Below are 17,953 nucleotides of genomic sequence, written 5' to 3'. Positions count from 1 at the left end.
TTGTATTATTACTTTTTTATGCCTATTCAAATACTCTGACATAGGTTGTTAGGGATTTAGGTCAGTGTGCCCAGTGGCGCAATAGGTTAGCGCTCGGTACCGGCAGGGCAGTCCCCGCGGACGATGTTAGAATTATAAGTTTGAGTCTCATATGAGAACTATTATGGGGCTATTTTGAACACCGTGCATAGCATTTTCCATCTGAAAAGCATAGAGGGTTGTTGTAATATAAAGCCCCGGACCAATTCCGCTTGCAACGATCGTCACGGTAAACGCACTTTTAGTTCGCCATCGTACTTCCACTACCGTAAGTTGAAAAGAACGGGACAGGGTCAGTCCTTGATAAAGGATTGGCTGCGTTTATATTTTAGTCAGAAAAAACCCTGCATGAAACAGTTACTTAACTCATTTGTATTTCAATAAAGGTATTTGTTAGCGTATTAGCAGTGATAATTATACATCTTCTATGTATACATACATATATTACATCGGCTGAGAATAACGAGACAGTATAACTATCACTGCGCATATTCATCAGACGTAAACGCTTATTAACGAAAACTTCGTCTGTTATTACAAATATTTATGTGACCTAATGCACTTTGCTCAATTTTATTGCTCAACTGCTTACGTTATACTTGAACAGCGACTTTTTTACCTAAAAAAATTCTTCCGTATTTTTGTCCGGAACTAAAAGAGACGACCGAAAACAAAGAGGTTTATGCGGCATACTATGTCCACAAGAATACAAAACGCAAGGGATATCTTTTTTCTAATTTTCATTCTAAGGAATTGTTAGCAGATCAATCATTTACTTCGTAAATTTTCCATTGACAATGACTAGCGTATTATTTTTCTTTTACAATGTTGCTAGCGTAGCGGTAATGATATAGAAAACTACTGATTCCACCTTGCCGTAATCACATACATTACTGTATACAGAAATACTAAGCTAGCCTCATATATGAATTAGACGTCAGATGGCCTAATGTGCTTCAGCAAGTAATAAATTCATCCGAGTTTTTTTTTTAGAAGTCCAGACTCTAACGGTAAATTAAAAATCATTTTTAAATCCAATAAAATACATCATGTCTTTGATTGATAAAGGTCGCCACATCATTTTTAAATAGAGTCACATTATCAGACAAAACCTAATGAATTGAAGATGGTTTATTCGGTGTCCTACTTATGTAGAACTCGTACTTAATATCTTCTAGCCGTATGGTTAAAAAATATATAAGTACAACTCTCAAACCGGTTCTCAATTCACGAGGTTTGAGACATTGCCGGAACATACCGGTTGTCTTCCATCGAGGATAGGAGGAGGACCCCTTGACACCAGGTTCCGTCCACTGGCTGTACGACTATAGCAAAAATTATATATACCAATAGCATTGGCCGAGGTTTGTCTTGGACTTTTCCTTAGCAAACCTAACTAGGTTTCAAAGAGTGTGCATTTGACGCCGTTTTATATACTAGGTTTCAGCGGTTAATAGTAGTGTCACCATTTGCAACCTTTGTGCGGGAAACCTAAACTCGGACGGCTTCGCTATTTCTCACTACTTTGATTAATAGTATTATTCATGTTTATCAGCATCCCTATTACCAGCGAGTTAACATGATTCGAAGGCAGGATCTATACTCAAATCTGCATCCACTTGACGCCCATTTCAACTGCTCAGCTGACATTAGCATAACAGTGAGTATAGGTTAAAACGAGACATGACGTGCAAAGCAACCCTGAAAATCGAATGGAAAGCTTTATTAGAAGTACGAGAGATATATAATTCTATAATAACAATTTAATATCCTATTATTAAGTATTTTCTATGAGAGACCTTTACAGTGCAGTACTGAAAGGTAACTAGCATAACGAACCTTATAAACGGACACTGTCGCGCTGGAAAAAATAGTTTTATGTCAATGCATGAGCATAGGCCCATCTAACTGTCAGTGTTTGTGTTTTTAGCAAAGACAAATATCTGTTTTCAGTTTTTCCTCAACAAAACTGCCATCTTCATGGTCTCTTTTGAGCACACACTACGTCGTAGCATGACGTACGCCAAAGATATAATGCTGCGAAAAGTAGAATATTTCTCTTCAAATCGTGCAGGAGGGAACTGTTGTCTATATAGGGCATTCTGATCTATTTAGGTTTAGCCGGTTAACATGTTCATTGTTATACTAAAAAAAGATTACGTTGAGGCAGATTTCTACACGCCTCTTCGTCTGTTAATTAACCCTATCTATTATAGAAGATCTATAATATTCTGATTAGCAGATACACAGTGCCTCTATGATGTGCATTCTGCGTAATGCACGTCTATAGAAAAACATTTGCTCAGCCTAATAATACCAAAAGTTTGTTGTTAGAAGTAGTGTGGTGTGGTTAAGTGAGCGTGACCCTAATTCAGAAAAACTAACTTATCCCTGGAATATTCGGTCTATTGCCAAGGATTCAACATGGACATGTTACACGATCAGTCCGAATGTCCGACGTGGCACGAAGATAACCGGACTGATCTCGTGTTGATAGCACTTTACATTGGTGCCCATAAGATAAAGATCATAAACTAACACTAATCGTAACATCCTTCAGCCTTCTTATGTCGGAAACCTTACAGGCTCGTTCTCGGCGTCGATCCTCTTTTAGTTCTAGTCTAAGTTAAAGATGTACTTTTCAATTAAATTTGCAATCAAATAGACCTATCAATATATAGTCAACCCACTTGGATATACACGTACCATAGTATGCGTTACTAGATTATTTACCACTATAAGCTTGTGTTAGGTTGACTGTTAGTTGACTATAATTAAAAATAAAGGATTGTCTATAATTTGGGAGAAATTTAAGTTTAAATATTTGTCTTCTAGATCAATAGTACGATTATGGAGATTTAATGTTCACCTGTTACACGCACATAAGCACACGTCAAATAACTTTCATGTGCTTGGGTTAGGTATAGATTACATACGCGAGCCGCTTGTTCGTATTATAAATATGTTATATGAATTGTTTGAATGTACGTTATAAGCTCACTAGATTACCCCCGTGGAAGCTAGTGTATTCTTTTTCACCTTAATCAAATTTTGAATTACACACAGAATACGCCATGTATGATGTCGAAACACTTAAAAAAAAAAAAAAAAAAACGGTATTTTCCGGTTATTCATAAGTCTGGTTAGTACTATTGTTAACATCTGGGATTTAGCGCAGTGATGGCCCAGCTGTTCACGCACAACCCCGCTCATATGTGTAAACGCTTATACGATTGATAGATCATTATATCTGAATTGTGGATTGAAAGCAAGCTACCAAAAATATATGTTCCTGCTCCCTTCGTCAGAGCACATTTAAATAGCACATTTTTTATCTATTCAGGCTATGTCTCTGTTGATGTATTTATCAAATCTGACTGTGACATATTTAAGAATTTCTATTCACTCGATAATTAGGCTTTCTTATTCATTTTTCATACAAATTCATTATGTACACCACGATGTCTCTTAGCCACCTCTGTCGAGTATACGCTACAATCATTACGTTATCTTCCATTTACTTATTATATTACCCTTATTTGCACTATATAAGGTGGGATTCACACATGTTGGTTGTGCAATGTGTTATGATAGTTGCTAGTAATTGCTTTTATTAGAAGTACGCAGTCTTTCATTCCAGTGGTCGAGCTGGCCTTCATGCGAAATTGTGCTCAACGCTGCTGGATATTCAATTTCAATGGCATTTCCTGCCATTTGCCAATGCGTGACTCGTTGTTTCGGAGGGTGCAAGACTTATTTATCATACAAGTTTTTCCAGTTTTCGAAACGCTGTTAGATCAGATACCTCGAGCAGTTTACTTATTGGCGTTAACACAGTAGACTTTTTAGTAAAATCCCATTTTGTCCTAGTAATAAAAAAAAAACGTGAATGCAACTATTATGTAGTGTTTTTAACCACGCAAAAACGCACGATTGCGCTACAAACGACGCCTTTCAGTGTGCGTTGAGGTTTTTTTTAAACCTCAACGCACACTGAAACTAACCTAGATTAAAGACAGTCTACACTCTAAAAATTCAGGAATGATTGTAAGTACTCTACAGGATAGTGTTTCCTGGTTTATGGAACGCCATGGCTATCTAGGGTCATACCTTTTTCCTATTTAAAATTTGAGTATTCTACTTAGATGTTAGTTAAGCACCACTAGTAAGGACCACCTGGGGGCACCCTGGTAGGGTTTTTTGCCTCTCCAAACTTAGTTGATCCCGAGCAAAAGTTTTACCCTTTCCGCGTGCTTAAGGGATCGCATCTAAAATCGTCTTAAAGCCTACCACTATATTTTCAACCTTGTGACTGCAAATCTCTCTAAAGTTCTGAGATAAACCCACAAAAATTCCGTAGACATCAAACCTGATCGCACATAAACTAGAATGACTTCTATAGATACTTTCATATAAATCTGGGAAGCCTTTTTGCAAAGTGTCAGTGTTCTGTGCGCCTACCCCAACTATATACACTATCATAAGTAGTTTTTTTGAAACCATTATGTCGTTTAGTGAACTTTAATCGGTCAACGTCTAACAGGCAGCGGTTCACTGATAGAGCAGATATTATCGTGAAAACAGTTTAGACGATTGTAAGATATGGAGACACTGATGTAAGGCGCGTGTATTTCGGTATATTCGTTGTTTTGCAGCCCTAGACATAGTAATCGTGTGATGCTTGTCCAGACACACACGACGGGTGCTAAAAACTGGGTTCTGGAACCGACACGAGAACATGGTCAAGTTATATGGGTGGACACCTAGTCCATTGTTATACCAAGCTTCTTTCTTCACGAAGAAGATCTTTCCGTCGAGAACTATTAGCATAACAATGAAGATGCTGCCCACTGTGCTGATTCAATCTATGCATTTGATCCTTGCAATTGTTTCCTTCCTTTCTTCATATACTAAAAATATACCGTATAGCTTGCTTACCGTACATATCAGACACGACATGTTGGGCCAGGTTGCTCACATTAATGGCTTCATTGTCGCAGAATGGGTAGACTGGGACTAACATTGACACGAACTCAAGGCTAAGATAGGATATGGATGAGCTCAATAATTAAACAATAATATCCAATTTGTCGTATTCATACCAAGAAAACCTATATTCGGGACTGTTCGAAAACGATACACTGCGATATTAATCATCCCGCTGAAGTTGGAGCTTAAAAACAGATCAACAGCATTCAAACAACCTTCAATCAAATCTTCAAAGATATAGACAACTCAAATCGAAATCGACAGTCTGGCACAAAAAATCAGAAAAACTCCCGTAAGATATAAGGCAAAGAGGCACACTTCCTCGGGGACTGATAAACTACATTTGCTAACAAATTTTGTGTCATTCAACAAAATACAAAGCATTTTCAGGAAGTCGGTGTTCGTGGGTAGCGGCACACAGACCATGGGATATTTTGATATGCGGAAGTGTTCTCCATATAGTTCAATGACTTTTTTAAACATGCAATAGAAAATGTTCAGCGCTGACGCAGCCTAAACTTTCAAGTGACGCTTTTATTTTATTTCGTAATGTGCAAGCTTGCCACCAAAACTAGCGATTCGCTCGTCGAGAATGTCTTTCGCCTTCATTATCGAAGCTTTCCATTAAAAAGTTACTGAACTGACCTAGTTAAGTTGTTTTGATATTAGCTATAATCACAACTGCGACTTAAACACATAGCGAAACTTTTGCAACTATTACAACATCGTTTTGGAGTCTACGTTACCTCCCTTGCCTTAATAACATTTCGATTTGTTTAAATCGAACTATTTCTTATAGGACGCATCTGTGGTGGCAGTTCGTCTGACTAATGGCTCTTGGCGGCTACACGGCAAAAACAAACAAATACTGAGGGCGCCACTGTCACAGTAATATACATCTACCACGATACAGAATTATTCGTTACAAGATATTTCTTTAACTAATAGTAGTACCCTTACTATGAAAAAAAAAATAAGGAAAAATCGCTAAGCATATATGGTAAAGCATAAGCTGTTTAGCTGTGAGGTTTTCGGTGCTTTCTTCGTTACACCCTCTTTAAATGTATATTCTATATATCAAATATATTCTTGCCTCTAGCAGTCTAGCGTGTAGTGTTTCTGCTGAAGGGAACTTTATCCAAAGCGAGTTATCACTCTGGTTTTCGCCTATGTGTGACTGAAGCCGTTTGGAGCACTAAGTATATTGTTTATTAATTGTTTGCACAGCTGATTTCGACGTTCACTTACAGCTCCTACCGGCTTTTAGTAGCCCGTGCGATAGTTCCGCTACAAGCAGCTGCTGTTTTCGGGTAAGCCGTCAGCTAGTGTCTCAAATCTTCTCACTGCAATGTTAACACTTCGTCTATTTATCATCAAATTGGTGATGCACGCTGGCGCTTGCCAGCAAGCTCTGAATTCAGTGCACGAGGTCCTCAATGAGCCATTGATCAGATCCCAAAAATATCGTGCTGAGGCGATTCAAAGCACCTACATTGACACGTGTCCTTTAGAGTCCGGGTGCTCTTTTGTTAATTCTAGCATCACACAAGCGTCTAGGACTGAGCTGAGGATAACCACAATTGAAGCAAGTAACAAACTCGAATTAGCCATTAAGAACGTTCAAGAAGTTACGAAAAAGGAGATTGACAATATCGCCTCTAGCATCAACGAAGTTTTGCGTGACGTTAAAAACAACGCTATTAGAACAGTCGCATTAGTAGAAGCTATCATGCATACAGCCATAGTAGCGACTGGCAATAGCAATTGCAAGCAATCTTATATCCACAAGAAAAAACACGAGATTCTTGGTAGTACTCAAGAATCTCTGTTTATGGTTCTCACTAGTATAGAGATTGGTGGTTTGAGAATGACCGAACTCTTGGAAAATGGCAAGGCTGCCGTGTACGACGCCGTCAGCGACGGTCGTTTCGACATGGGAGAGGCCATTAAAGACACATACAGAGCGATCGACACAACCCTCGATAGAGTTGAAAAAATGATTAGAGAGAACAAGGCAGGCAATTGCTCGGTGGGAGGAATCCCCGCAAGACCAGATTCGATCTTAGACTTTTTGCGGTGATGGCACGTTCTAGTTGCAGGATTTTGATCGAATCAAAGTTATCTCATCCCAGAAAAAGCAGGTGCTGAATAATATGGTTCAACCAGAAATAATGTAGGTGAATAATTTTGAAGTTGAACTACAAATATGGTATTATATTATAAATAAATTTTTACATAATTTCTTCATTATGCGTTTTACTTTGGGTGGATAAATTGCTGTTAAGGCCTTTGCTGATTCGGCGTTTGCATGCGATAATGCGTAAACTATAATGAAACGAGTACACATTTCAAAAGACTTTGTACCATTTTGTTGGATGAAACAAAAGCATTCTTTCTCACATGAAATCCTTTAAAGGTCGAATTGCACCGTCGGAAATGAACATATTCGTTTCGGGCTTGACCTAATTTTTTTGGAAAGTTTTTGGATTTCTAGCCGTCCGTGTACTTGTAGGTTATACGAGAAACTCGGAAGTCTGTTAAAAAACGGTTCGTTATCTGTTTCTAGGAGGCGCTTGGTCCCTAATTTCTTTAGTAACAAAAAACACAGCAAACATATTTCGAGCTCTTAAAAAAGAGTTCTTTCGGCTGTTCCTAAATCTTTTCTCAAGCTTTACACTTATATTGTGGGTTCTCCGTACGTTACATGTAGGCACTCAAATAATATGATGGCCATCAAATAATGAAATGCGAGGCAAGCGCCACGTAACTGTTCCTGAAGTCTTAATTAAAGAATTTTCCCACAACAACCTAACCTTATTGAACATAGTTTTCTATGTTCATTAAGATTAGTTTATGTGAAAAAATAAAATTTTTTGCTTAACTTTTTAGAACTTGATAATGGCAACTGTAACAACTAACATTTGTTTGTTACATTTTCAAAAAAAATTACATTCCTATTTAAAAACTGGTTTGGACGGATTTTTTACGGGTTTGGTGAGAAAAACTAATCTCGTTATTGCAAATCTTGCGTATGTACAATTATCTGTATTTATTAATTGACAGGACTTCTGTAAAATTGCTTCGATGGCCGAAAACGGGAACAGAGTTAATTATCGGCCGCATTACGATTCTTTGCACGCGAATATAAATTTATTCGTATATCAAACACGCTTATGATATACGGGATTACCTGTCTCAGGTATACAAGCTTAAGAACTAACTCGAAATACGATCCCTAAGTGAATCAAGAGGTCTATCTAAAACAAGCCAAAGTTGAGAGAAGCACCTTTCAAAACCAGAAGTGGAAATACTAATTTTGGATTTCAGCAAACGGCATTTGTTTGTGCGTTTTGCTGAAACGCCAGGTACCTGTGACCTATCTGTTTTTATGTTACTGTATATGGATTGAGAGCTTTTGAGTATGACTGAAATCCAGAATCTGCAGTAATGTTAAACCCTGGTAAAAATGTAATGATCTGCTAACGACAAATAACCCGTATTTATTGAGATAAATTCAATGAAAGGGCTAATTATAGTAATCAATAACTAGGACATGCTATGTTCTTGTGCATCATTCCTCTTAATTAGTGTATTTTATTTTAAAAAATGTTCACGGTGGCGGGAGGACACATTTGGATGGGTCCTTACCGGGTTGAGACTCGTCGTTTGATAGCTCGATACGCTTATGCTTCGGTCGAGGGTCTATTTATAATATAGCGGTAATTGCCAACGCTAGCTATATCGATTCTGAGATATTAGCATAATTTCTGTTGTTCCTAAGACCTGATTATATCGTAAGTGCTATTATCGATTAGCTAACAGATCTTCATTTCAGGCACCTGTACCAGTGACGTAGACGAAAGATACCAAAAATGCATAAAATGAAAGCAATGTGTGTAGTGTGATTTTATGGCATCGTAGAGTGATCAAGAGTATCGCTGTTGGCATTCACGTTTTTCGTACTCGAATTCAACGTTGGCCAGAGGTCAGATATACCCAATAACGAGATAAGAATGACTTTGCACAACTGATAGTGCGCTCGTACAAGAATCATCGCTTACGAAAGGTCAGTACACCGGTTTCCATAAGGCCATATCCTATTTTAAATGTTGTTCTTAACCTTATGTACGAAATGTACAAATTTCTCAAATCTAATAGAAATATGCCTGATCTGTAATATCTAGTGTAGACTGTGTTTCGCCGCTATATAGCCGCCTGTATTTTGATGACTACTGACAACGAAAGAACGGGTTCGAGATAGTGGACAAGTCTACTCATGCACCAACTGTTAAAATAGTGGGCAGATCAATCCCTGAGAAAGATATTCATTGAATGGCGGCTATTGAGTATCGTAGCATTTTTCTTTCGAGTCGGTTAGTCCTATATATACAGATTGTGTAGGCACAATACTTGCACGCGTAAGAATTTAGAAACATTGATTCTGCGTCAATATGTCGCTATCTCAGCGTTCCGTCAATGTGGCCGTTTCGGCTTTTATCCCAATAGGTATATTCATCGCCATGGCTGATTTGTCAGCCAGAAGATGTTTTGTGCTAATTAAACTTCTTTCCCAATTTGCGCTTAAACATTTCGTCGTTTTTCTTGAATAGTGTAACCTTATCAAGCTTTACGTTGACTGGATGTATAGCGATGGATACAATTAGACAGTGGGTTAGCAATGATATTTCTACATCGAATAAGCTCTGTCGAGCCGAACAACATTACGCGCTGTAAAGTACGCTTAATATACAAATTACGGCCATTGGTTCATAAATGAATTTTCTCTAATTCATGAGATTGTAACAAGATTTCTGCGAGCCCTAAAACTATTTAGCTCTCCAAAGCATCGATCATTACAAAAGAATCATTTACAAAAACACGACTTGAACGGCTTCAAGCTTTTTAAGTTTACGTTAACCATGTTACTAACATGTATCCTAACATAAGGACAGAAATTTTGTACGTGAAACAGAGTCTTAAAGCTTGAAAAGGATACAGATGGCCCATTTTTACTCTCTAATGTTAACGCAATAGACGTGTCTAATGCTACGCAGTGGCCGTACGAATATCAGCCATAAAATATGATATTACGTTTCCATTATAATTTGGCTCGTAACTTGATTAGAAATAACCGAGCCGTTGTTAAATGCTAATAAAGCAGAATTCAGTAAGTTAAGCGTTAGATACATTTGAGCTGGACAGCGTACAAAAGCGTGCAAGTCTAGAAGTGCTATAAATAACAAGACCGCATCACAGGCTGAAAAGTAACCGGAGTTAGGTTTAGATTTTCGTTCGGGCAGCCTAATCGTCCTTATTGCGTATCTGCAAGGATTATTCAAAAACAATAGCGAAATTTAACTAGTATGGGTATCATTAACTGTGCTAATACGCGCGTATAGGCATCCAGTTGAGCCCAGAACCCATTTCTGGAAACGTGTCCAAAATGCTTTATTGTTACTGGAGTATTTTGAACACAGTTCAAGCCTGCAAGGCCTCAAAGGCTATCATTTTAACCGTCAATGAGTGCTGGTAATCTCCGATATGCGTATTTATCAGCGAATCGCGATAACTGAGAACGGGGACAACGTATGAGGTGCATCACTTAGTTTTAAATAAATATACTTCTGTCATTCATAGAATTATAAAAATAGCGTAATGTAGGAACCTAAAGCAATGTTTATTTTCAACCAGAGGCATCCTACCTAATATTACTGCATATGAGCAATCGTAGCAGTTCGCATCGAGGGCAATACAACAAAAGATGCACTTCTCAAAGCACAGGTCTTTTCAGAAGGTCTCTATTTTTAGATTCTACAGAATAGAAAATTATTGATCTATGTTTGAACAAACGTTCCAGAAAGCCCTCTATTCATTTGAAGGAACTTCCATTTATAGTTGCTAACCGATCGATCCTTTAAACTGTGTGTGTGTGTGTGTAAATCTCCTCAAGCAACTTTCTACTTCTAAAAGTCATTTAAAAATAGCTATAGCGAATTTATTATTATAATGTAATTATATTATAATTTAATAATCAAATTAATAGAGCTAGAGATATTTTGAGCTTGGCATTCTGCAGTAGATTAATGAAATGCCTAAGGTGTAGCTTCCTTAATCGGGCGATTATCGGCTTTTTTTTTAGGGTGACAACCTAAGCGCGTTACGGCATTAACTTAGTCAATGCAATTATTATTATATAATATATATAATAATTGTAAATTATTAACGTCTCCATAAAGGGCTCCTATATACAAAGCAGAAGCTTTGCGCTTACAGAAGCTATCGAAGCTTTCGATCAGTGACGGCAGTGCGAACGTGCTTTCATATCGTGCATTACATAGAATTTAAACAATGTATGCATTTTTAAAGTGTTCGAATCTGACGGCTAAATGTCAGTTAATTAAATGTTATATGAAGAAGTAAAGAAGTAAGCTTACCCCCCTTTCTCTTCTGCTTTCACGTATTTACTGTAGCCGTAAGCAGTATACAACATTTTACACGCATTAACTAATATGGTCTAGCTCTGTCTACTCTATCTACCATCAGTAGAAGAAACACAATATTCCCGGTTACCATACGCCTAGAATATTCTTAGAGAAAAAAAATATCTTAAACATTGGTTGTTCCATTGATTACCGTAATGTTATGTTTCACTTATATAAATTAGCATCCTTATACCATGATTTTCAGTTTCTGGCCGGTACGAAAATCATCCCCATTTCGGTACGACAAATGTTTCCCCGTTCCAGGTACATGCTCGTTAGCCATGACAAAGATGTCACATGGACGCTTAGTATGTAGTATGGTTTTAAATGTTTCGATCGCCTATACGGGATGCAGGGACCATCTGAAGCGTTAGAACTTTACAATTATCATGTGAAACATTACACAATGCTCTGTAAGACGTATAGAGTATAGCGAAAGGAAAATAATTGCTGCGGATAATAACAGTAAATTAATTAAAGATATCGCGACCCAAGAAATGATAGCAGTTTTCAAGTTATCGGTATAAATACAACAGGATTTTACTTGTACCCTGAGCTGGTCCATACGTAGGATTAGTTCCCTTGAGCCTTACTCATGTTCACTGAAGGCGACAGCCCTTATCCGCATTGCAAGGGTACAGTAAACTTTTTTTGCCAAACAAACGGTTATGACGAACACAATGACTTATGATCCTATAACGGAACTGTTGTGCAGAATTTTAAAGCATTCAAATCGGTACATAATTACGTTTAAGTATTATTAATATATATTTATATCTTTTTGAGATATTGTTTTTAACAGTTGTACTTATTTATTGTGTGAATAAGTGCTCAGAATCACTTGTTTGACATAATATCAGGATGGCAAAGCATATATACTTTTTTTTTAGACATGTTTTAGAAAGTAAGCACTTGAGTTGAAACAGGTACAGAAAAGCTCTATATATGAGCGAACAGCCGTATAAGTTGCCAAATTCAAAATAAGCTTTACAACTAAATTCGGATAAAGTTTGGATAGGTTAAGTTAAGCATTTATTATTTGGTTTCTTTTAATCGTTTGCAGGATAAGGTTAGGACGATGTTCTAAATATTTAGTCCTGATTGAACCCGGATAGGTACTCATCGTCTATTGGTCACCGATTGCGATCTCTCCTGAAGTACGTGTAGAATGTGGATTTATAAGGAGTGTAAGCTGAATTGTATCTGCATTCACTCTGCGCGTAACACGAAACGAGGACAGTTCGTGAATAAAGACGTTTATTTACAGAGTGCCGATTAGGGGTGCAGGCTCTATAAAATTGTACGTACAATTTTGATGTCATCCATTCACGACCTGAGGGTGTTTTCGCTATAACCGAGTGATCGATGTAGATGAAATACTGCTCACAAGAATCGGCGTATAATAACCTTTTACTATAAACCTGAATCATGAATCTATCAAGCTATTTTAGAAAAATGTTTGTTTCGAGGCCTAGTGCATACGAAAATATCATGCGCGACAATTTAGGCATGTCATAGACTCGAAGACGCTATTAATCGTCCTCTGGACAGACTTCAGATGCATTGAAGCTACATTGAGAGCGCACGAATTAGCTCGCTAGTACAGTAACTGAAGACATGTGAAGGAATGCAACTTACGTCCTAAAAGTTGACGGCTAACCCAGAAGCTTAAGTTTGCAAATCATGCGAAGCGTCGCACGTACACACGCTGTACAGCTGCTAATTTTGTACAGAAGATCATCTTTTCAGATCGGAGGTATTGTACCAGAATTTCACCCCATTTTATGGACAACCTTGTTGTATGGCGTGGGCCCCAGGCAGGAAGTATTTTCGAAGCGTTTGCTTTCACGTAACTGCTGATGGTTCTCGTTAACAAAAGATAGTAAAAGACGCTGTGTGGCCGAAGCTGAGCAAGCTCGATCTGGATAATATATACTTTTAAAGGGACTGTGCCGCTCGCTATTACGCATCCGAAACGCTGATATTACTGGAGAGGACACTTACCCACTAAACGCCCTACCCTTTTTATACCATTTAACATCACTAAATGAAATTTTCCAAAAACTAGATCTATACTACATGACTATCCATATCATATAGGTTGTTAAAGCTAGAAATGTTAAAGAGAGGATCATGGTCTCGTTTCGAACGTGTGCCGAGAGCCCAAGCCGGTCACCTTCGTGCCATTATCTTGATATCATAGATATTGCTGGGAAAGGTGCTGTTATCAATTATGGTTTTGAATCGATATATCGACTATGAATGGCTCTATAACTAAATTTACCGTTTGAATGCTTTGTTCTGACCAATAGACGTAGCCTGTTAGTATTTCCTAACAAACTCTATAAGCATTTTCATTGAAACGCGAAAAAATACGTAACTGATTTTTATGTGAATTAAAAACGTCCGCAAAAGTTTTTTAATTTTATTTAAAGTAAGCATTTTTAACTCTTTCTTGTTCATTTTACTGTACCGTTGATCTTTATTTCGCTTATATTTGTCAACCTATTTCGCGCCTCATTTCATTTAAATGCTACACTTTTCTTTACATAATTGATTAGATAGGGTACAGCATTATATGATCGAGCAGCACAGCATCTAATCTCACAAATTGGTCACATGGTTTACTTAGTATCAAAAAGATATAGGCTGCAATGAAAAGTGTCTACTGGATGATGGAATTGTGCTTGTTTGCCCTCTATAAATTAGTGCTTATTGTTCTACTGACAACGTGGATATCTCACTCAAGCTGACGTTCGTCGCCTACATGCTTTTGATCATTATAAATACTGTCTGCTTATGTCTGGCCTCGTTTGCAGGAATCCTGTAGCTGCGCCCGCTCAAGCGAGTCTAGCTGGGACTCATTTATAGTCAATGAATATAGCTTGTAGAAGGTTTACTTTCGGATGACGCATTATACGTTCAAACTAAAAGTTTACTGTTCTCTCTCCTAAATCCTGCAACCCTCAAGGGATTAAGTTTAATTGACGTTCAAACAACAGAATAAGACAACTTATTACGTAAATAATGGGCTGCACTCCTTGAGCAAAGCGCCATCAAGAAGCTATCAGTCGATACAATTTATTGGAGGAAAGTTTAAAGACATTTTCATGAGTTCAGCCGGTAATTAGGATAATAATACAGGTACATATACATCTAATACATCCTTAAGCTTATCTGCCCGCATATATCTCAAGGAGGGAACGACCCTTTAACGCCGGCGCAGAGTTCACTACGAACAAAGAGCCGTGTTAGCATTGACAACAAATCTTGCCTGGAAATAAAAGTTTATATATACAAAAATCATGGATGTTGAGTTTGTCAAAACGTAATTCGCTGTAACTTTTCTCCGAGTACGTTGCACTTACACGGTTTTGCCAAGCCATGTCAGAGGCTTCTGCGTAATCCTGGTAACTCTAGTAAAATTTCAATGACAATATCGATACACAACCATTTGAGTAGTGCCGAATAATAGAAAAGAAGTAGCCTGCTGAGAAGTCCTGTTTCAGTAATGTCTATGGGAAGAATAAGCATATGGTGCGCACAAGATGGTTACTGAGTTACAGCAATGGAAGCGTTAAGGATACAATACTAGCTAACACAGAAGAGCATGCGTATCAGGATACTTGGGCATTATCGCAGTTGGTCAGCTGGCTCGTATTTGAAGCCTTTGTCGCTAGAAAAGTCTGCTGAAAAGTGGTGATACATACTTTATCTACAAATCAGCAAGTAGAAAGTTACATTAATTCGTTTATCTATTGTTGGGCGATATGCTCCTAATTACACTATACTGCTCCACGCAAACATACTAGCTCAATTTAGGATCCAGATGGAAATACAATCTTACATTTTATATACGACACATTGATTATAAATCTAAATATAGTTCATAGAAATCCACCTAAATTTTGTGTCTGGCCAAGTTTTACATTTACTCGTAGACAATTCTATTATAGACATGTATATATTCCTGTGTGCATTACCACCCTAACTAGTAACTAGTCTAAATGACGGTGGCAATCTAATATTAACAGGTAAATATCTATACAAAAATACAATAGCAAGATATCAGGTAGGTATACGTAAGGCAATTCATAGGTGAAGACAACACTATTTTTATACCGAGAGAGTGCATTTCATCTGTAGATAATGTAATAAAAATCAAAGCCAACTCGGACAAAGTCCTTTAACAGATCGAAGGTTCTACTTTTATACCTTTTAAGGCGGCGAGAGATGTGGAGACTTATTGCAATAAAAAAAAAGTTGTAACTATGCAACGTATTTCTAACAGGCACCATCAATTCTATGAGTTTCTGATACTACGTTATAGGCGGAAGTATAATTGAGAATATTCAATAAGAACTAGTTATCATATCACACGTATGTCTGCACATCTATAAAATAAACACAGTCGTAAATTTCTCATCGGTCGCTCGATGAAGCGCCCTCCTCAGATACAGCTTGTCGCCGACCGCTTCTCGTTTAATGCGTTTGGTTTGTGATCCCTTATTTCAGCAGATTTATGAGTTATTCTATCTAGTTTATATCTACAAAGACTGTATCGGCGATATTAAGGTCGAAAATGCCCACCAGCGTTTCGCAAGCCAAATATTACCTGCGTCACTGAGAGCGTATGTCAATTTTACGCCTTTCCCACGTATCCTTTTGGATACGCTCAGATTATCAATAATTTTTTGCACTAATTTCTTTTAATTCTCTACTCCAGACCAACGTTTTTGGCATTCTGGTACTTTTCGTAAAAATTCATCACAATAAGTGCTCGTGTAATATCACAAGATGACTACCTGTAAAGCGTACGCGTTAACATTTCGTACTGATTATCTATTATCGTATACCTTACTACTTTATACTGGTTCTATATATATTGACTATGTCAACATAGTTTGTACCATTGATGAACGTAGCTATAGATAACGAACCAGAAAATATAGGAAAATGCAAAGGTTCAAAGGTACGTTACTCTCAATGCAACGATTTAGGTTGCCTGACACATTTGCAATATTTCGAAAAATGACAGATTTAGGAGGAAAATGAAATGTTAATTATGGTACTAAAAGCCATTGGAAAAACACCTACTCGCCGAACGCTTCCTTTGAGATAGAGATTCCCCGAAGGTAATTGCGGCGTACAATCGGGACGTAGCGTTTGGAAACAAGGACTCATTTTAAATAAATTAATAGGTTACTTGGATTCAATAGAGCGGCCATCATGATCATTGGGTTTGGGGCCCATGGGCCGCTTGTCGGGTATCAAGAATCAATGCTTCGTGCGAAAACTATTTATAGAGCAAACGCATCAAGAAAACTTCATAGAAGCGCCTGTCTAAACGTTGGAAACAAACTATAAGCATGTTCAAATAGTGACGGTCATCAACTCTATCAGCGTATTACCGAACTATATTATTCGAACTATTTATTTTTAATCACTATGGCATTATAATGTAACGTTACAGGAGTATTCAGGTGGCTCCATTGAAAATGTGTTGCGACCATTTGTACAGCTCCTGGTACTTTAACAGATGTAAAACGACCCCCGACACACCCTCCCGCCCCAGCTGTTACGCGACTTTTGCTTTACGCTATATGTCTAAATTGATAATTTTTCTTAAATTTTGATTTCTAAGACTACATCTGGCTTCAACAACATTTTTACATATTCTCTAGAAATGTTACTCCGACGGTCATGCTTGTTTCGTGCAGCTGTTATGTAACGCTAATATGGCTTCTATTTCGAACTTAAGCCATTCACTAGTCATTTTTTAGATATTAACTGCAAATAACTTTATCGAAAAGTTATTTGCATAAAAGTATGTGTCCAGCAATATTGGTACGCGTGAGCTTGTTAAAGTGCTGCCTGCATACATTACATGAAAAATCTCAATGGATACTAATTTAGCACTGATAGTAGGCCAAAACACCTAGAAATGCACGGGGGTTAAAACTGTCAAAAAGCTCAAAATGTGTGAAACACTTTAAAAATAATAACCATTGCAGTTTACCCAGGCGACCCAATTGGTATTTGATAATTTTCTTTAAAACTGCCTGTGATTTTCGTGTAAAAATCGCTAAGACGTTTAGATCAAATGTTGTGCCGGTCAAGTCTAAATCCCTTCAAGGGCTTTTCAGTTTGCCTAATCGTAATTTTCAGAAGCTGCAAAAAAGCTGACGATAACGTAGACTATCGACTTCGGGCAATAACTTTTTTGGTCTTGTCGACGCCTCGCAGAGTGTAGAAGGCTTAGATAATAACTAAACTTTTCTCCAATTCCGAAAACGACGCGTTGTTGTTTTCCGTAATGAGCTCACTGTTGTATTCTACAAAGAACTGACTTTTGTTCGATATTAGGGACAGCAGATGAATGGATGCAGGTTATACCTGCTAAGTTTTTTTCCCATCTGAACGTACCGCCTCCTGTATATATA

The 17,953-nt window shown here is 37.6% G+C and overlaps 1 long non-coding RNA gene across 1 annotated transcript; it reads left to right on the top strand.

The window, feature by feature from the left end:
* Positions 1-8,149: 8,149 nt before the first annotated feature.
* Positions 8,150-15,976, top strand: LOC147755634 (uncharacterized). Its single transcript, XR_015327945.1, has 3 exons — positions 8,150-9,094; positions 11,716-11,774; positions 12,574-15,976. It is a non-coding gene; the product is annotated as an uncharacterized LOC147755634 (long non-coding RNA).
* The last annotated feature ends 1,977 nt before the right edge of the window (positions 15,977-17,953 follow it).

The sequence above is a fragment of the Varroa destructor genome, unplaced genomic scaffold (assembly GCF_002443255.2).
Source record: "Varroa destructor unplaced genomic scaffold, Vdes_3.0 BEIS01000005.1, whole genome shotgun sequence".
NCBI classification, from domain to species: domain Eukaryota; kingdom Metazoa; phylum Arthropoda; class Arachnida; order Mesostigmata; family Varroidae; genus Varroa; species Varroa destructor.
Note: the sequence above shows the minus strand (reverse complement) of the source record. Positions and strands in the feature narration are given on the sequence as shown.